General features: G+C 38.8%; 1 protein-coding gene across 3 annotated transcripts in view; it reads right to left on the bottom strand.

Annotated features, from left to right (window-relative positions):
• ZBTB40 (zinc finger and BTB domain containing 40) overlaps positions 1-21,607 on the bottom strand; it is a 65,010-nt gene extending 43,403 nt beyond the window's left edge. For all 3 annotated transcript variants that reach the window (XM_039854806.1, XM_039854808.1, XM_039854807.1), the window contains exon 1: positions 21,436-21,607. The gene's annotated coding sequence lies outside the window, so the exon portion shown is untranslated. The remainder of the gene's footprint in view (positions 1-21,435) is intronic.
• Positions 21,608-22,002: the final 395 nt, after the last annotated feature.

Here is a 22,002-nt window from a genome sequence, read left to right as displayed (position 1 = left end):
GGATGTATACTATGGAATATAATGCATTAGAAAGAAGCAATAACTAGCTATTCAGACAGAAACATGACTAGATCTTTTTATTATTATTATTATTATTATATTATTATATTATTATTATTATTATTATTATTATTATTATTATTATTAGTTTCAAGTATATAGTACATTGGTTAGACATTCATATAGTTTATAAAATGATCCCCCTAATTGCTCCTTCTCTCCTCTGGTTTTCCACCTAGTCAATATATTAATGCTAACTGCATTCCCTATGCCGTGCTCCCCATCCTCATACCCATCTACTAACTACTAATTTGTACTTCTTTAATCCTTCACCCCATTCTCCCAGGCCCCCAACTTCCCCTCTGTCACCAAAGTATCCTCTATATTTGTGAGTCAGTTTTTGATTAGTAGTTCTTTTTGTTCCTTAGATGACTAGATCTTAAATACCCAGTGCTGAATAAAAAAAAATAAGAACTGGAATGAGATCTAGAGCATAATACGATTTATATAAGTTAAAAAAAAAACACAATCGAAACAGTACTACATAATACTTATAGCTACATATGTATCCAAAGACATTCTAGGAATAAAATATTAAGTCACTGAAATGCATCGCTGATGAATTAAATAGATTAGATACAGCTAAAGAGAAAATTAGTGATTAGGAAGAGAAGTCTGAGGAAAATTACTCAGAAGGTAGCAGAGAGTTAAAAAAGAAAAAGAAATATGAAAGAGAAGTTAAAGGATATGGAAGACAGAATGAGAAGGTTGCACATGCATCTAACAGGTATTCCAGATGGAGATGATGGAGAACATATGGAAAAAGCAATTTGAAGATATAATTACTGAGAATTTTCTAGAATTAAAGACATATATGAAGCTTCAGAATGAAAAATTCAAACACAGAAAAAAATTGTAAGCGACCCAAAAGATATTACTTACAAGAGAATGACAATTGCACTGATACAGACTTCTCATTAATAACAACAGGTGTGAAAAAAATGGAGTAAGTTTTCAAATATTAAGGAATATAAGAATCAACCAAGTATCTATATCCAGATTAAAATAAAATCTTTAAACGAGAGACTCATAGACTGTCACTGAAAGAATTACTATAAGAAAGAACTGAACCAGAGATAGGATGTAAGAAAAGAAAAAGCTGGTAGCAAGCAAAGGGAATGCTAAACATAACCACTAGGAAAGTTAAAATTAGGAAGACTGATAACACCAAAATGCTGGTAAGGATGTGGAGTGACTAGAATTCTCATACATTGCTGGTAGAAGTGTAACATGGTACATCTACTTAGGAGAACTGTGTAGTGATTTCTTATAGTAAAGAATGAACCACTGACACAGACAATAACATGGATAAATCTTAAAAATATTATGTTAAGTCAAAGCCAAGCACAAAAGAGTACATATTATATGACTCAATTTATAGGAATTAGAAATATCTGATAAAAATCAGACAGTGGTTGTAGAGGTTATTGGGGTGGTACAGTGAAGGGAATTGAATGGAAAGACACAAGGGAACTTTCTGGGAGAATGAAAATGTTCTACATCTTATTTTGGGTAGTTCTTAAAGTGTTGATATTTGTCAAAATTCTTAAAATAGTAAACATAAGCTCATTGTACTATATGTACTATATCTCAATAAAAAGAAATTAAGAAATATGTTGATATACCTAAAATGCACCTAAAATGCACTGACTGTTTCAAAATGGACATGGGAAGGGGAGATTAAAAAACAAGGCAGAATAATGACAACCACAGTAGCTGCCACTTATTAAATGCTTACTATGTGCCAGGCACTGTTCTCAATACTTTCATATATTAACTCACTTAATCCTTTCAACAACTCTATGAAGTAGGTACTCTTATCATCCCCATTTTACAGACAAGAAAACTGTGGCACAGAGTGGTTACACAATTTACCCAGGGTTATACAACTAGTGTGTGGTAGAGCTAGGGTCCAAACTCAGGTAGTCTGGCTCTGAGGTCTGTATTTTAAAAAATCCGCTGCCTCTCTGAAATTAAAATCTCAACAACATGGAAGATGAGAGAAGGAAGACTAGAGTTAGGGTGTTCTAAGAGCCAAAAGGATGACAAAAATAATGATTAACTTTAGCTTCTGCTAAGTGAAGTATGTTATGTTAACAGGTAAGGATCTAAGGGAATAAAAGCTAAATAAATATTTGCAAACAAGAGTTATAAAAGGGAATAAAGAAAATGTGATTGATCTAATAGCATGTGGGAAAAGGGAAGGCGAAGAAAGTGTAGAAAACAGAAAACAACTAAAGACGGTAGAAATAAACCTAAATGTATTAGTAATCATGACAAAGAAGCAGATTTAACTTTCTTGTTAAAGGGCAGATTCTCTGACTGGATTTTTGAAAACCCAGCTATAAGTTGTTTGTAAGAGAATTACATGTGGGTGAGTTTACACTTAAACAATGCTTAACATGTAGTAAATACTACATGTGTTAGCTGTTATTATTACCAAGAGAAGGTGTGAATCATTCTCATGAAATAGTTCTGAAACAAGCCATCTGATATAACAGCTGAAGTATCTATCTGTAAATAAACAAACTAACCACTTTCAGGTACAAAATACTATCGTTAAATAAATCTATATAATCATGAGGGATACACTAGTGATTTGGGGCTGCTGAATTATACTATAGAGGCTAAACTATACTTTGCTGATATCACAACTGAAATGTAAAAGCCTCTAACATATATTTTACTGAGTTTACCCCTAACTCCCATTGCAAGGAAGTTAAATGGAGGAGAGAGAATATAGCACTAGATATAATATCACTTAAGTGTGCTTTTCAGAGTTAAGAAACTAGAGTGGAAACACTGCATGTTGGACTAAGTGAATCCTATAGATTATCGCACAGAAGCAACCTAAATTATGTTATTAAGCACTTATTAAAATTGCTAAGCTTAGGAAAATTGTCAAAGGTCCCAGGGGAAGAATATTTAAGCAACAAAAGAGCACTAGACAGATGAATGTTCCTCAAAGGAACAATATTAAAGCCTCAAGAAAAAACTATACTGATACAGAATAAAGATACTCAGAAAGAAAAACTTAATTGGTTGAACCAAGTACTGCAAAATGACTCAAAACACAAATGGGAATTCAACACAAAGTGAAAACTAGGCCAGCTTTCTAAAGGGAGCACAAAGAATATTTATTTATTTACTTACTTACTTATTTAAATTTTTATTCTGTCTACTGCCAAAAAGGAATCAAAAGTTTGAGGATTCTTTAAGTTACAAAGATATCACAGTCAGACACAAGACAAAAACCAGAAAATGTCAAAGTGAAAACTAAGTAATAGTTGGTAGAAAATATGGAATGCCTTTAACGAACAAAGAGGAATATAAAGACTTACGGTTTCAATATGCATTGCTTAATTAAATAAAATAGATGTTCTGAAATCCACAACTGCTGGTAATGCCCTCAGCATAGTACTTAAAGGACTTTGCTGCCACTACTGGAGAGTAAGAGGCTCTTTTCTGTGCCTCGGGAACTCGACCTGCGATTCTCCAATTTACTATACTTATTTCCCATAAGTCTTCAGCCAGCAATACACACGTCAACCAATAACTATTTATGAGTTAACTGCCTACTATTTACTCAGCACATTGCTAGGTGTTAGGCGGGAGTCAAGTGAAATATAAAACAAGATCCTTGTCCACAGGGAGTTTGTAATAAAGTTGACCCAATACTGGAATGATCAAAAGCAGAACTCTTTTTTTAAAAAAAGCCTTAATCCACAAGAGACAAGAAGAGGGACAGGAAGAGAAAGGGGAAAAAAACAAAACAAAACAGATTGATCCTGGTGAGTAGCAAGGAAAGGGAAGGGGCTGGAGCGGGTAAAGCAAGTTAGGTACAATTTCGACAGGCAAGGGTGAAGAGATAAAGACCTGTAGACAGAGAGAACCATGAACCCAGTTCCAGAAGAGGTATGCTTGGTACGCAGGCTGGAAATAGTGCGTGTGTTTGGGCAACTGGCACTGCACCTGGCATTGGAAAGTCATCCAATAAGTAGCTGCCATCATTATTATGGACACTGGGCTGGATATGGTGGGCCTCTAAAAACACTCATGTAAGAGGAAATGTGGAGCACAAGGCTGCCTAGGTTAGGAAGGCCAGAAAACAAGCAGAGGGACTTATACTTGTTTTGAGGGAGGACTTCTAAATGAGAAAACAGCACAATTAAAGCAGAGCTTTACCAGTGACGGGTGGGATGGACTAATAAGGAAAAAGTGACTAGTAATGGGAAGAAAGAATAGGCATCCTATACATACTGTCTAACACTACACAATTGATGGAGTTCCATGGAGCAGAAGCTGGACCCACCTCTGCCTGGATTTCCGTATCAAGAGAGAACAACCATTCTAATACTTGGTTCTGGTTCCCCAAACGATTCTGCACTCTCCTTGGGGTACATGTATTTCATGGTGTGAGACATGGTCTGGTTCTTATGGTCTGGCGTGATGCAACCTTACTCCTTAAAGTATTTTTTTTTTTACTGTTGCGATTGATAACCCCTACCTCCTGAATAAAACTTTTACTTCTATCTTGATGCCTGGGCTGTTGGAACCAGAAAGCTGGACAGGACCTTGCTGAGCTCTATTCATTGCTTTCAGCAAACAGAAATTCATTACTTTATCTATCACGTACTCTTGTCACATGACCAAATGACCTTAGTCCAATCTCTTCCCTTTTTAAGAGAGGAAACTGAGGTCCTGGGAGGCTGAGTTACTCTTTGATCTGAGTCAGCTTTAACCCTGTGGCTATTTAGTATCTCACAAACAACCAGAATCAGGTGAAATAACAGGCACTCTCAACATAATTAGAGCAAAGATCACACATTCAGAGACAAGAAATGGGGGCATTTTCTACACACAAAAAGATGATTTAAAATGTAAGGTATCTAAGGAATCGGCTAAGTTAAAAGAGAACCACTAGCAATTATTTCTGAGAACGCAAGGAGGATTGGTGAGGTTAGAAAAGGGTGACTGTAGCTTTCATCGGGCCCAGATTTCTCAAGTTCAAAGGCAGCTGTCATTTGGTCTCTTCTCTTATACTGAGGGCCTGAAAGGCAGCAATGTATAGTGTAAGGGATGGAGGTTTTTGCATTCGACACTTCTGGGTTTACGGTACTATCTTTTCATATATATTCATTGTTATTCCTACTGTTATCATCACTACCATCATCATTCCATCCCAAATGCTAGTCTACTACTGTTCCAATCCCTGAGATTTGTAGCAATATCTGAATGGCCCGTGTGCTTTCCTGAAGTACATTTTGATCATTGGTAAATCCAGGTAGCCAGAACACCTCGGAAGAACTCCAGTACTGAAGTCTCTAAACTGGGTGAATCAGGCATAAAATCTACCTTTGGGGATTTGGAAGGCTGTCCAGTGAGCTCTCTGGTGGACATCAAGTAGGGATGATGCTGAGATAATAATACCTTGCTTATATACTGGGATTTGCGCCTCATCATCCCCTGTACCCTCATTTTAAAGATAAACTCTAAGGCTCATAGATACCAAATGCCTTAAGGGCCACAGAGCTAAGAAAGGGCAGAACTAGCCCAGGTAACATCCTAATATAACTCTCAAGCCATGGTTCTTTCCTTTATAATGTGAAGGCCACACTGGATGCCAAGCCTATATACCACTTCTGCGGATAATTCTCCCTTCCAAGAGCTCAGCATCCATTAAGATGCTCAGCATCCAGTCAAGTCCTGGTTACTTAACAAGTACACTTCAGTCTCACCCTGAGCCAACCACATCCACTGCTCAGGAGACCATATTTTTCTCAATTATCAATTCATGTCTCACAATAGAGTTAGTCTTAATGATGTCCTGCTCTCTCTTTTCATATTCTACTGAATTATATTAGGATATTATTCATCAAATAACCATGAATAAGAGCTACTAATAATTAAGTATTCTACTGTTTCTTTTTACGTTAACTCCTTTAATAGTAACAACCCAGCAAGACAGTTAAACTCAATTTACAAATAAGTCTGATAGGGAAGAGGTTAAGGAACAGGCCCAAGGTCACATAACAAATCAGAGAGGAACTGAGATTTTAATCCAGTTGGTCTGATCCTGAAGCTCATGCCCTTCTACCCACTAGAACAGTTTCTCAAACTTTAATATGCTTAAGAATTACCTGGGGGTCTTGTCAAAGAAAAGATTCTAATCCAGAAGTTTTGGAGTGGGGTCTGAATTCTGTATTTCTAATAAGCTACAGGTAATATGAATGCTGATGGTCCAAAGAACCCTCACTGAGATACAAAAGACTATACAACACTACTTGTTCTCAAATGACATTTTTTCACATCTAATTATTATATATATTATATGTTATATATTTAAGCAACACTTCACCTCTTAAAAGTCACAAGTCATCCTTAAATCTTTTCCTTTTGCACATGTCCTTGGCTCAAGCCAGAAAAACAAACTCCAAATAGCTCTGAGAATAAAACTACAAAATACAGAGGATTCCAATAACCAGGCTTTAGGTGAATAGCTATATGGCCTGGCACCAACCCAAACTCCTTTAAGATGCATTCCAGCAACCTGGTCTTCCAGGACTAGTCAGCTTCCCTGGCTGCTGCCAAAATAACTAGAGGTCAAACTGCTCCTGATCTAGAGTGAACCTAGCTAAGCCTTTAAAGGCCTAGGATGGTATAGCCAATCAATAAATGTATGCTGAACTGAATACAGTGAAGAGATCTTGGCTCATGACACTACATATGACTTACAGTGACACCTTTTCTAGCCACTGTGCCTTCAGTCTTCCCCCCCAGAGTTAGACAATTCTAATTCCCCCTACCCAGATCCCCTGAAAACTTAAACAGCATTTCAAGGCCTGTATTCTCTTTCCTAGTATAAAGTCTAAAATTAAGGCTCAACATATGTGCCACCTCGACATCTGGTAAAATCAGGAAAGTCTCAAAGGGCTTAACCACAAATTCCACTACCCATTCTGCTCCACAGACAAGGTCCCCTAGCCGAACAATTTTCCTTATTGAAGGGACCAGGTACAATTTCTGCTTGTCCCTGAGTAGTGGAATTCAGTCCCCTCCCAGCCCCCCAATTATTCAAATAAGCCAATCACATCCTCTGGCAGAAACCAGGGGGCAGCCGATCCTCTTAATACTGTAAAGCCTGCTTCCCACCATCCCTGGTTCCTCTGCTCCTGAGTGCATGTGGTCTGGCATGGCAGGCTGTGTCCTCTTCTGGAGCTAGGTGTATTTGCAACTAACAAACTGCTGTCAATCTCATCTGTCCAGTGTCCTGTGTTATGTGTTCATAACATATGTCTAGGGTGAGAATCCCTCCCTTATCAGCTGAGGTGAAGAGGAGGTGATTAAAACATCTTATTTGCTCAATTCGCTGGTCTCTGGTCTTTTTCATATCCTTGAATCTCTTGAATGCCTTTGGCAAGGTCAACAACTGCTCTGTGATGGTAATAATGTCCAGCATTGTGCGAAGCACTGTCTACACACTTCCTGTTTAATTCTCCTACTACCCCTATGAGGTAGATATCATTAGCCCTAATTTACAGATGAGGAAACTAATGTCCAACAAGGTTATGCAACTCACCCAAGTATCATCAGAAAGCCTTTTAGGAATCACAGAGGAGACTACATGCTACGTTCACTGGAAGTTTGGTGCATGTCTTTGCCATTGAAGTAAATGCCTGGCCCCCAGACTTGGCAGGCAGAGTCCAAGGGTCAATGTACACTGCACTAGCAGCACCAGCTGTCACTTGTCTTGTTACCTCCATCACTGAGTTCCTGAACTCTTCTTTGGCTCCACTCTCACTTTTAATATAGTTGGACTCAGCTCTGCCCTTGAGGTAACCTTGTGCAGGTACCTAATAGCACTGACCATGTGCTAATTTTTCAGTCACTCTGAGAATGTTAGGAATGCCCTCCTGTTGCTCCCACCCACAGGTTCTTCTGATGGTGCTCCAAATATCTATCTATAGCAGATCAGAACTACTCCTCCTTCCAGCAGCCTAAGCCCAATGAAGCTTTCAACTCACTTCAAACTTATCCGCCTTCTCACTCCCATCTAGGTCATCTACCTTACAATGGTTACACCAGAATTCAGTCCTCACCCGCTTTCCCTCTGTGCCTTCACCCACTCCTTCCTCCTATGTCCTTCTTTCGCCTGTCGGCAGGCCACTCTGCCACACATCACTGATTAAAACTTAAAAAATTACTTACCAATACCAAACGTACATGAAATGATTCCAGATCAGAAGGATAATAAAAATCAGAGAAGTCTGCAACTACGATTATCCTTAAAGGCTATGTAATTCAGCCCTATCATTTTACAGATGAAGAAATTGATAGAAATTAAGTAACCTGCCAAGTCATACATTTAGGTAATGGCAGGGCCAAACCCAGGACCCAAGTTTCTGGGCTTTTTAAGCCAGTACTTGAACGAAAATACCAAACTCCTAAGCATAAAAAATATGCCCTCGAAAGGGAGGGCTTTCTATGTATCTCACAGACTGGCAGCCGCCAGCACTAGGTGTATGCATACAGCATATTTACTGTTTTTTTCTTTGAATGTTGATTAAATATCAACCATTAATAGCTCTTTCAGTAAGAAATAATTATCCTTAAGCCTCAAAACTGCCCAAAAGTACCTGAGGGAATACATGATTGCAAATTTCCCAAACCACTGTCATTAGTAGGACAGTATGTAGATTTGTAACTTAACAAAAACAAAACGAATTTTTTGAGTGACTAAGATATTTAAAAGATAACATAGTAATAACTATTTCACCAAGGTCGAGATGAAGGAGGCCTTTCTATGCATAAAGGAAACAGAAGAAATTCACAAATGACCAGTAGGTTTAGCTACAAAAAAATGCAAACTTCCCCAAAAAACCATCAGATGAAGTGAAAAATAATAGTTAATATTAGAATAGAAAGATCATAGAAATCAATAAAGAAACCCTTAATATTAAAAAAAAATTTTAATGGACAAAGAAAAACAGATAATTCACAAAATAAAAAGTCAATAAACTGATTAAAAAGTTCACTCTCATGCATAATTAAAGAATGTAAATTAAAACATTAATACTATTTGGGGGCAATCAGGCTGGAAAAATCTGCAATGATAACATTTAATTGGGAAGCAGTGGTTTTAGACCATGGGCTCTGATTTGGCAGTCTTCAGTTTGAAGTCTAACTTGAACCCTTAGTGATCTTGGGCAAGCCACTTTAATCACTGTGAGCCTTACTGTCTTCAGAGTTTTGGTGTGACAATGAAATAATACATCTGAATTGTTTTAGCAAAGGGCCTATCAACAGTAAATATTCATAAGTGTTAGCTGATATTACTATAAAAATATAACTTGCATTAATAATAACACATGGAAGGAAGCAATGAGTCAGGTACACCACACAGTACTGATGTAAGTATAAACTGGTATAAATCCTTCAAGGAAGTAATCTGTTCACCTAGAGCTATAAAAAATGTCCTTGGAGAAAGAAGTGAGAATTTAGGGGGTTTGGGAAGGATATACTTTATGTGCACTATTTGAATGTTTTACCAGAATATGTTTACATTATCAGTTGCATAATTAAAGATAAATTTAAAAAATTAGAAGCCCATGATAGAAGAAAAAATGTTTTAAACATGGATGCTTTTGGTCCCACTTGAATTAGGGATATAATGAAATACTGAATTAGAAATATAATGAAATATTTATGTATACTGTATTCAGAGCAATAGCATTCATGGAATAAAAACTAGAAACTTAGATGTATAATATGAGGTTTTAAAGTAAATATGGAACACAGTCAAATTATGGAATATTAGGCTCTCTACATGATACCTATTGTACAAGTAACCAAAGAAAAAAATAAATTGGGATTTAATCAAATTTAAAACTTTTATGTATCAAAAGACGTTATTATGAAAGTAAAAAGACAACTTTCAGAATGAGAATATTCTCAAATCATATATCTGATAAGGGTCTAGTATCCGGAATATATAAATGCAGTATTTCAGATTAGTATCTAGAACACTCACAACTAAATAATAAAAGGACAAATAAGCCAATTTAAAAATGGGCGAAGAATATGAATAGATATCTCTCCAAAGAAAATATACAAAATGGCCAAAAGGCTCATGAAAAGATGCTTAAAAATCAGTAGTCATTAGAGAACTACAGATCAAAACCACAATGAGATACCATTCCACACCCAGCAGGATGCTATAAGAAAACAAACACAGAAAATACAAGTGTTGCTGAGGATGTGGAGAAATTGGAACCCTCATACATTGCTGGTGGGAATGTAAAACGGGGTGGCTGCTGTGGAAAAGTTTTGTTTGGCAGTTCCTCAAAAAGTTAAACACAGAGGTAATATATGACCCAGCAATATCACTCCTAGGTATACACCCAAGAGAACTGGAAACAGATGTCTACACAAAAACTTGCACACTAATGTTGATTTGGCTGTTACTTAGCCAAAAAGTAGAAACAACCCAAGTGTCCATCAATTGATAAATGGATGAAATGTTATATATCCATACAATGGAATACTATTCAGCAATAAAAATGAATGAAATCTTGATGTGCTACAACACTTGAAAACATTAAGTGAAATGAAAGAAATCAGATACAAAAGACCACATGGTGTATGATTCCATTTATATGAAATATCCAGAATAGGCAAATCCACAGAAATGGAAAGTGGATTACTGGTTGCCAGATGCTGGGAGGGGGGATTTAGGAGTGAATGCTATGGGTATGGGGTGTTTTTCTGGAGCAATAAAAATGTTATAGATTTAGAAAGTGGAGATGGTTACACAGACTTTCAAATTGTACACACTTTAAAACATTAAATTGTATGGTATATTAATTATATCTAAATAAATTTTTTAACTAGGCTCTTGAAGATTTTTAATAACATGGGGAGATGTATTCAATATACTAAAAAGAAAAAAAGAGCACATAACTGTATATATAATTTCAATTTGGTTTAAAAATATATGTACATGCATATACACATTTGCATTTAAAAATAAAATATTTCAAAATGCTAACGGTGGTTATTCCTAGGTACTGTCATTATGGGGAACCTATTTTCTTCTTCATACATTTCAAAACTTTCTGCAGTAAACATGCATTATTTTTATAACCAGGAAATTTAAAAATAGAAACCTAGGTAGGTCTGTCTGGCTATAAGGCTAATGTCATTTCCAACATACCATTCACTCATTAACATTTATTTTGCTTCTACTAGGTACCAAGCAAAGTTAATAAGATATAATCTCTGCCAGAAAAGAATTTACATAAGTCCATGGACTAGGAAGGGGAAGAAGAATCCATATACTCTTGAAATCACATGTGATGTTGTCCAACTGCACACTTTCTCGGGGAGGGGGACTGCAGCTGTCATGAGCAGCAGTGTTGCTTAGTAGTTAAAGGCCGGAGCTGGCATCAGACTACCTGGATGTGAAGCTTGAATATCCAGTTACAAACTGTGTGATCCTGAGAAAATTACTTAACCTTCGTGGGGCACAGTTTCCTCATCTACAAAATAGGAGTATTAATAGTACCTCTCTCACTGGGTTGTTAAATGAGTTAACACACTTAAAAGCACCAGCACTATATGCTAGGGACATACTAAGTGCTCGATGAATTATTTAGCTGCTGGCTACCCTTTCTCCCCCTCGTCCTCCCCTCCCCCTCATCATCATCATCACCATCACTACCACCACCTCACCACCAGACTGTCAAGGAGGTAGAGATTAAGGATCACTAGCAAGGTTGTTTTCTACATCTCAAAACTGGCAGCTGGCAGCTGATTCTTGATAAACCTTAATAACCATTACATTCAACTAATTTCTTTTTCCAGATTCTTTCAATTTCTAATGGAACTCTTCTTTTGAGGCATCCTATAAAATACAATGAGGCAAAACATCAAACTGTTTCCTCTTATCTTTTGACTAATTCATAGAAACAAGTGATTTTTCAAGGCTATTAAAATGGAAGGAGGCTTTGAGAGACTTATCTGCCTTTCCTCTGCCTCTCTGGGCCATGCTACTCTGATCTGGTAGTTCATCCAAGAAAACTCTTAACAGGACAGACTGCAAAATCTCCTAAGCAACACTGTCATCTAATGAGTGACTGGGGATAACAACTGCACTACGCCTATTGTGACTCTTGCATCTGCAGTCAAGAGTCTCAACAAGCAATCATTGCTTCAGTGCTTTCACACTCAACCTCTTAGGTGTGAAAAAAGCTCCTTGGCTTTGTCACTAGTACTGACAGCCATTTTGATCAGACCTGAAAATGTGAATGAATTCTGAGTTTTCACCAACTTTATTATAAAAATACACTTTTCTTCAGCAGGGAATAAATCTGGACGACGACAGTTAATATAGCACCAAATTCCAAATTCAAAGTACTGCTTTAATGTAGAAATCAAAGAGTTCAGGCAACTGAAGAATACCAAACCAGGCTTTGGGACTCCAGGGGCTGTATGCTTGCAGTAAAGGTTTGGAGCACAGGCTCTGGAGACAGACAGCCCAAGGGATGAATCACAGCTCTGCTCTTCTTTCTAGCTGTATGACTTTAGGCAAGTTGCATAACTCTTTGGGCCTCAGTTTCCTCATATGTAAAATGGGGGTAATATTAGTCCTTATCTCATGGGGTAGTTATAAGCAATAATAAGTTACTACATTGAAGTGAGTCAATATATGTAAAAGACATTTCCTGTAACATTTTAAACGTTCATTAAATGTTAAAAGGAAGCATAAAAATACACCTGCCAATATATTTGTTTTCATAGTTCTTGGGTTGGGTGATCAATTCACAGATATACAAAAATCACTCCGTCTCATCATTTTATGTTATATATATATGTATCTTCTATATATGTCAAACATTACATGATTTTTTTTTTTAAAGAAAAGAATTTCTAGACAACCACATTACTAGTTTCATACAGATGGTCTGAGCTAGGAGTCAGCTAGGAAAGGGGGAGAATGGGGAGGATTGAGCCTCTCAGAACATAGATCACTGGGCTGTAATCAGAGATTTCATACAAAGCCTTAAACTCACTAAAAATCAGGAGATACAAAGAACTTCTAAAATCATCTGGTCCAATTCCCACATTTTATAGACGAGAAAACAGAAGTGTTGAGAAGTAAAATGTTTTTAAGATCTTTCAGTTCACTAATGACAGAAATGAGACTCTTCCTGTTACCTATGTCTGAGCTACATATTCTAAGTGGAAAGCAATGAGGAAGACATTTGGGAAAGGGGAAAAAGACACAGTCTGGAAGAGTTAAGGTAGCAACCTTAACAGTATGTAGCTAACATTTACTAAGATTTATTCTATCCCAGGCACTGTGCCAAGCACTTTGCATGGGTGGCCCTATATAATTTTTGCAAAACCTGTGAGGTAGTTACTATTATTAACTCCACTTTCAACTGAGAAAGTGGAGGCCTAGAGAGATTAAATGACTTCCCCCAAATCACAAGGCCAGTGAGTGGCGGAGTCGGTAAATGAACCCACGCTGACTCCCGTGCTGGAACGTTTACCACACTGTACATTGCCCAAGCTTGAGAATTTAAACAGCAGTGAAGCTCTTGATCCTAGAGTCTTCTCCTACTTTGTTGATAACTTCTCTGCTCAGAGGCACTGTAAAGATACAGTTTATAAAAGTGATTTTTTTTTTAAGTAAGAGCACATGATTTAGGACCTACTTATTCTGTGCTACATGAGGCACCATATACACACACCTCAAGCCCTCTGACTTGTCCAAGGCCACACAGCTGGTAATAGTGTGGCTAGGGTCTGCAGAGGCCTTGCAGGCCCAGCATGACTCCAAAGCCCCATTTCCCAGCCTCATCCATGGATAGTGTGTCCAGCAGATCTTTAGGGAGCTCAGCCAAAAGCCCGTAACTGAGGCTTGACACTGCACAGAGAAGAAATTCAGCATAATCCCTGCTCTTGAAGAGCTTATGGCACAGCTGGAAATAAGAGACCACTTTCAGCCTAAAATCCTTCTTTTCTTATACCTTTGTAGTTAAGCAGCAGAATCACTGAAGAGACTATGAACCCCAGCTTCCTGCAATCCTGTCCTATTACACTACTCAGATCACCCAACCTTCAGTACCCCTCTGTGTACATTTTAAAGATGAACCGCATTCTCTTCTCCTCCTAGTGCTGTAAGCTTTTTCTTTTGTCTTTGAATTATTTTCATCTTTCTTTCTCTTGTCCATCACCAGGGAGTGTGAAAAGAGGGTTAACTTAAGGAGCTAACAAAAAAAAAAAATTGCAAAAGGGCCTAACTTCTCTGTTGTCTTTAACTTTGGGGAAGAGCCTATGGGATTCTATAGAGTTTGCTCAAAAATGTTCAAAGGAAGACATGGAAAATTTCATCCTCAACATTTTGCTTGCCCGGGGAAAAAAAAAATCCAGAACTCTGGGGGCCAATTAGTCTGCTGTCTTAGACTCTGACCTTAGAAAGTCTCCCTCTGGTTTGAATCTGACTGGAGCTGAGGGCAGTTGACAGCAAAGTGCCAGCTATATGAGCAGCTGGTGTCTAGGGTGGCCAAATTTAATGACTACCAGAGCTTCAGCACAACATTCAGAAGTTATAGTACCACACCAATCTATGGGCTAAATGAATGAGTGGCAAGTTTCACTGTTATTTAAATTTATAAGTTCCTACTACATTCCTGACATCGTGCAAGGTAGGAGTACTCAAACCAGTGGTAGGCCTTTAAAAATCAACTAATATCAATTGTACTAGTAAAACTAGACAAAAAGGCAAAGCGTGAGCAGAGCACATAAGAATAATGAAAAGAGGGCTTATTGTTTGCAAATGGCAGCAGTGATGGCAGTATCTACGATATGAATTAGAAGGGAAGACTAATAAAATACTACTCGTTTAAGTTTAAAAGAGTGGCTCTTGACTGTTTCCCTTGCTTTTGCTTTTCCCTTACCCAGATGGAGTTTAAAATTTGAAAAAAAAAAAAAAAAATCTTAAGGAGCTAAAAAAGAGTTAGGTTCTAAAGCTGACTTTAGCTTTGTAACCTTGAGTTACTTAACCTTTCAACACCTGTTTTCTCAAGTGTAGAATGGAGATAACATGTATATGGGAGTTCATTATGCTATTCTCACTCCGGTATCTTTGCAATTTCCATAATAATTTTTTAAATGGGGATAAAAGTATCTATTGCTTAGCTGCTGTAAGGATTACAAGAAATAATCATGTAAAACACCTAGTACAGTGCCTGGCACTTTACAGGTGCTTAATAAATGTTTAACTATTATTATCAACATGATGTTTTTTTAAAGTTCTAGGATGGAGTTAAGGAGGAGAACAAAATACTATCTACCAGTGAATTAATGGCTGCAGAGTGTAGACTTATTGGTCTTATACGCTTCTCACTTCCATCCACTTTCATTTTCTCGTTACTGCTTTATTTATCCATTCGACAGCTATGTACTAATTGCCTACTGTATGTAAGATACAAAGCTAGGTCGTGAGTGGGAAAGAGAGGCAGAGAGACAACAGAACAGACTCTCAGAGAGACTTTGGAATATGTGGGTGTATACGACTTCTGAGAAGTTCTGTAGGGATTCTCAAAGAAAAAAAAAATTTAAGTTAAGAATGAAAGTCTAACAAACTTAACAAGAAGTATACAAATTTCATATAAGGAAAAACATAAAGCATTCCTGAAATATCATAAAAGTAGCCTTGAGCTAATGGAAAGATAGACCATGATGTTGGGTAGGGAGACAATATCATAAAGATGTCACTTCTCCCTAAGCTAACTTATAAATTTAACATGATCTCAAAAAAAAATCATCAAATTGTTTCCTCCTGAAATTAGATGAACTGATTACAAAATTTACATGGGAGAATGAGCAAGCAAATGCAGCCAAAAAAACCCTGAAAAACAACAATATGAAAAACTGGCTCTTTAGATAGTAAAACAAATTACAAGGCCTCTAAAATTATGATGCTTTTATGATGGCATATTAACTGACAAACCAATGGAACAAACTAGAAAATCCACTAATAAATCCAAATGCATACAAGAGTTTGGTATCCAAGAAAGACGACACCTAAAATCAGTGGAGAAAAGGTAAGAACTTTAAGTAGTGTTAGGACCTGGCTAGCCAATGAGAAAAAGATAAAATTGGGTCTTTTTTCAAACTAAATGCCAAGAAAAATTCCAAATGGATCAGAGTCTTAGATATTAAAAAAAAAAAAAAAAAAGTAATGGCATATCAACTGACAAACCAATGGAACAAATAGAAAAATCCACTAAAAAAAAAAATGGATCAGAGTCTTAGATATTAAAAAAAAAAAGTGAAACCATGTATGTACTAGAAGAAAGTATTAATGAATTCCTGATTGAGAGTGGGGCAAACTTCCTACTCTGACTCAAAATCTAAAGCAATACATAAATGATAAACATGACTGTATAAAGATACAAAACTTTTGTACAGCAATAAAACATATGCAAAGTCAGGCATATGACAAATTGGAAAAAATCTTGCTGCAACTTACACCAGACATTGGGCAGACAAATTTAAACTAATATTAATATATACTAATACTATATATTATTTCTTACCTAGCAGATTGGCAAAAGCCCAAAACTCTGACAACAAGACTCAAGGAAAAAAAAGACGGGTCAGGCATGAAATAAAAACTCTTGTGAATGTACCTTGTTATATAGTTCTGATTTTGGAACCGTGTAAATGGTTTACATAGTTAAAAAACAAAATTAGACTTTTAAAGGCAATTCTTAAATTTTAAAACAAATGAACCTGTTTATCAACTTTATCGAGTTGGTGGCATAACCACACAGAGAAAATAATTACAAGTGACCTTAGCACAGTATTTGACTATGTATTATCAGTAGCATGGTGTAAGGACAAAGGAACTGCACAGAAACTAAAACAACATTCAGTAATCTAATGATTAGTGTAAGATAACAGCATCACTACTGGCCTGGTTAATAACATGGCCAGTGAAATCCAGCAGCCTCAAAGCCCCAGAGTGTGGTCTACTTGTCCCAGCAAGGATGAAGTTCTTAGGCCCATTGAATGTTTACTAGTGCTCATGGGGAAGGGTGAGAAGGGAGTGGAGAGAGTGCTGAGATGAGGCTTGAGACTGGCATAGCCAGAGAGCTTGAAGGCAGCACATGCCAAGCCAAGGAAATGCACTAGCCTGAGGGCAGGCAATCATCATGGAGTTTTAAGCATGGGAGTGACATGTTCATATCTATGCTTTATAAAGATCACTGGCAACAGTGTACAAAACAGACTGAAGAGGAAAAAAACTGGAGCCAACTGACCAGCTAGAAGATTGTTGCAATAATCCAGAACAAGAGATTACAGCAGCTTTAACCAAGAGAAAGAGAGTCAGTGGCCTGTTAGGAACCGGGCCACACAGCAGGAGGTAAGCAGAGCGGCAAGCTCATTTGTATTTGCAGCTGGTCCCCAGCCCTAGCATCAGGGGTATCACCACCTCAGCTCCACCTCAGATCATCAGGCATTAGATTCTTATAGAAGCACAGGTCCCTAGTGCCAAAAAGGTTGGGGACCGCTGCTCTACGTGACTGGGGGGGAAAAAAAAAAGGGACACTCTCATCTCTGAATTTAAATGCCCTTAATATTTATTTTTTTTTCTACGTGGTTATAGCCTGCTTTCTCCACATCATCAAGACGATGACTTTAGAAGGCTGGCTACTGGAGATCCAGAAAACCATATATCGCAATTCGATGCCCTTGTAAAAATCAAAGAGCCCACTCTCTTGAAGAGTTGAAAGAGGCTGAGGGGTCACTGCCTTCCCCCAGGGTGCTGGTACAGGCAGAACACCAGAAGGGTAATGTAAATACTCAGTATGAGGCAACAGGGCAGACCAATTTGTTTTTCAATCTATTTTATTTCACTTCAAAGCATCTTTGTAGACAGATAGTCTGAAAAAATAAGCCACACTTTGGTTATACTCAGTCTTCCCCAATCTCCAAAAGCAGTTGGGTATTGCCAAAGTGTGGCTCTCTTTCCTGTGCTGCCTGTCTGCAATGAGGCTTTGAACTGAAATAAAATAGATTGAAAAAACAAATTGGTATGCCCTGGCTCTTCCTGCAGTTTTGTATTATCCTTCAAAGCTAGTGTTACCACCTACTCTTTACTGGAACCCAACAGACCCAAATCACAGAGCAAAACTGCAATACTTTAAATGTGAAGGTCCCACCCAAACCTAAAATAGCAATTTAATTCAGGGCTTGTTGTTTAACATTGCATTTACATGCCACTCTCTGTCTAGTTCCTTGCATTTGCTGTGCTGGATTACATCTTCTGATGACATGTGCCATCTGGGTACAGTTTAAAGCAAAACTTGACATTGCTGATCTTAAATAGTCTGCTCGATTTATTACTGCCTCTGTAATTTTTCATGTTCATGAGCCCAAACATCATATTATTTTTACCTATTCAAAAAGCCTGCTATTTGCTTTAAAGTATTCAATGCTCTGCTTAAAGTATGCAACATTATTTTAAAAACTTTTAGAGGTAACCCAAAATCATTTGCAAATAAATTCTGAAATGATCACCACTAGAAGCCTATAGTTTTTCTAGAATGCCTTAAGAATGTGCACATGCACGAGATGGAGGAACACAAATGGTTTTGAGCTCAAAACACTAAAATGATGAAAAATGTTCTGAATAAACAGCTGTATAATTTGGTTGAAAAAAAAAATTATATACCAGTTGGAAAAGGTCATCTCTGAACAGAACCATTAAGAAAAAATAAGATCTGTTCCCCTCTCCCCAAAAGACAGAAACAGTTTTGTCTGTAACACACCTCTGGATTTTTGTTTTTAGCATTTTAGGTAAGTTTCCATTTGGGGCCAAACTTGGGTAGTTTTCGCTGATCAGAATTCAGCAACATGTGTAACAACAACAACAAGAAAACTCAGAACCTATTATTACATTTTCTCTTATTTAATCCACACAATAACCCTTTGAGGAGGCACCATGATCCACATTTGACAGATTAGACAACTAATCCATAACTGGCCAAAAGCATGCAGCTCTATCAGCAACAAAGCTGGGTTCAGGGCCAGGGACTGAGAGCACAGGACTGTAAACAACAGCACAATCACTCACTCCTTTCAGTCCTCCAGCACCCCCAGTTCTTGCCACCTCACAGTCTCTGAACCTGCTGAAAAGTTCTGTCTCCCCACTTCTCTCCCTTTTCCCTTCTTGCTGGACTGGATCCTTGTCACTGAACAAGTTTCGGCTTAAACTAACTTTTTCAAGAGAGGCCTTCCAGGACCATCCTGGTATAAGAGGTCTCTTAGGTTAGTACTGTTTTGTTTCCATTTTGGCAGTTGCCACAATTTGGAATAATTTTATTTACTGTCTTAGACGCCAGGTTTTAGGTTCAACTTGTTCACCCTGGCCTAGCACAGCGGTGCCTGGTACATAGTAGCAGGATCTCAAATATTTGCCCAACCAATGGCCTGGATTTGTGACTGGTTGTGGGCACTGGCTAGCCCCAAATACAAAAACAGGTAAGGTGTGGTCCTTGCCCTTGAGGACCTCCTAAACTGGTAGAAAAGATAAACAGATGGAATAATACAGAGTGGTGAGTGTGACCAGTTTAGGTTCAGATCCCAGCTCCGTTATGCATTCATTAGCTATGTAACCTTGGACATCTTTTCTGAGTCTTAGTGTCCTCATCTTTAAAATGAGAATATTAATATTACCTATGTCATAGTGCCAGTGTGAGGATTAAATGATAATCCATGTAAATCGAGTACACAGAAATCACTCAATAAATATTAACTACTAATTTTATGCTCATGCTGCTATGACAGCTGTATTTGAAGTTGTCTTTGTTTACTTGTGTACCATCTGTCCAAGCCCCTACAGAATTTAAATTCCATGGAAGGGCAAAGATCATGTTGATTTTGTTCACCACCCTATTTCTAGGGGTTTGAATCATCCTTAATACAAAGTAGGTGCTCAACGAATACTGAATGGTTCATCAACGCATGCTTGCAAGCATGGGGTGTTCTAAGATCATTTGACAAGCTGGTGATGAAGAGCTAGGTTTGGGAACTACTGCCATTTAAGAAAGGTATCTAAATTAGAAAGTGGGGTGTGGCAGTTTTATGATTTAGCCAAGTAGAGAGAAATTTCACTTTGGAGTTGTAATTAAATCTTCATAAACCACACAAAGATTTGGATATAATTCCAAAGAAGAACCAATAGCCCCTCGTTGAGAGACTTGAAAAAAGAAACTCTGAGCAGTATATCCTGGGTCACCTGGCAGGGGGCTTCTGGGAATGAGCTCACTTTGCCATACCTATACCCTAGTACTCCCTTAAATATCTTAACCATCCAGAATCTAAGCTTCCTCCTCTTAAATGAAATAAAGTGTTTATAAAGTGTTGTCAGCACAAAAACGCTGGGTATGAATATAAATAAAGCACCTGGCTTATTGTGGAGCTGAGTGGATGGTATTATTACTTAAACAGGGGAAACAATTCCTACTTTAACTAATAAATCAGCAAGACCAGAGAGGTAATGGGAAGCCAGAGTGTTTGGTCAGAGCTCTAGGTGCACGGGACACTCCGTGAGAAGTGGCCAGAGGAATCGCTGGACAACACAGACGCGTCTAGGGCAGGGGTCGGCACTCTTTTTCTATGCAGGACCAGATAAATATTTTCGGTTTTGTGGGCCAAGCGATCAAAGCCACGCAACATCTGTCTCAACTACCCAACTTTGCTCTTCTAGCAGGAAAGCAGCCACAAACAAAACATAAACGAGGAACACGGCTGTGTTCCAAAAAAACTCCATTTATGGGCTCCGAAATTTGATTTCATGTAACTGTCACAATTCACATGAAATATTCTCCCTTCTCCTCCACCCCACCCCCCGCAACCATTAAAAAATGTAAAAACCAGTCTTAGTTCCTGGCAGACAAAAAATGGGAGGGGGGATGGGCGGGCGGATCTGGCCAAAGGCCAGTTTGTCTGCGCCAGGCGAAGGGACTTGGCGGGAGTGGGGACTGAGACTCGCAGCAGCGAGAGGCCTGCGATCGCGCCGAGTAGCAGGCGGTGCGACGCGAGGACAGGCCCCAGGCGGAGAGAAGGCCGGAACCCCTCAGCCGTTCCCCGCCGGAGACTAGAGCCGAGCCTGCGCTCGTTGTGTGGGCCGCCTCTGGGGGCCCACGTCGCAGGGCCGGGGGCGGCTAGGACTGGGCTGAGGCCCGCGCAGTTGGACACGCGGAAGGGTCTCTGTGCGCCCCTTATTTGGGGTGCCTCTCGGGCCTCAGTTACAAAGGGGGTCTCCACGCTGAGTCCCAGCCCCGTTTCTATGGTTACCTGTTCAGCACCGATTCAAACTGCCGTTCTTTATTGACAGCGCCATAGAGGACACGAACACTCCTGCCCGAAGGGAACAATAAAGATTTCTCCATTCAACAGCGCCAAAGACGCCAGAAGGCGGCCATCTTGAGGCCGGCGCGGAAGGGATATAGCGGTGCGGGGGAGGCCGGCCCTGCTCCGCGCGCCAGTCACGTGCGGGGGCGGGCCTCGCACGGGCGTGGCCGGCGTCACGCGCGCGCCTCCACCAATGCTACGACAGTGGGACTAGCTGGTTTCTGGCCTTGTCTCTGACCTCTGACCCGTGGCCATCCCCCTCCTCCCCGCACTCCCTAACGAAAGTTCGACTCAGGTTCCCCACCCCTCGCTGGGGTAGCACTAGGGTTAAGATCGTATTTCAAAAATGGAAAGATAATAGATTAAAAAAAAAGATATTTCATTTTTCCAAAACAACGTTTTCACGTGCAAGGCGGGGACGTGACCTGAGCCTCGTTCCCAGACGTATTCTCATTGGTGGAGAGGTGTGGCGCTGCTCTGACATGATAGGTTAACAGACCCGAATCAGCC

The sequence above is a fragment of the Pteropus medius genome, unplaced genomic scaffold, assembly GCF_902729225.1.
Source record: "Pteropus medius unplaced genomic scaffold, Ma_sr-lr_union100, whole genome shotgun sequence".
NCBI lineage: Eukaryota > Metazoa > Chordata > Mammalia > Chiroptera > Pteropodidae > Pteropus > Pteropus medius.
The sequence above is the reverse complement of the archived record's forward strand: the minus strand, read 5'-3'. Positions and strand labels throughout refer to the sequence as shown.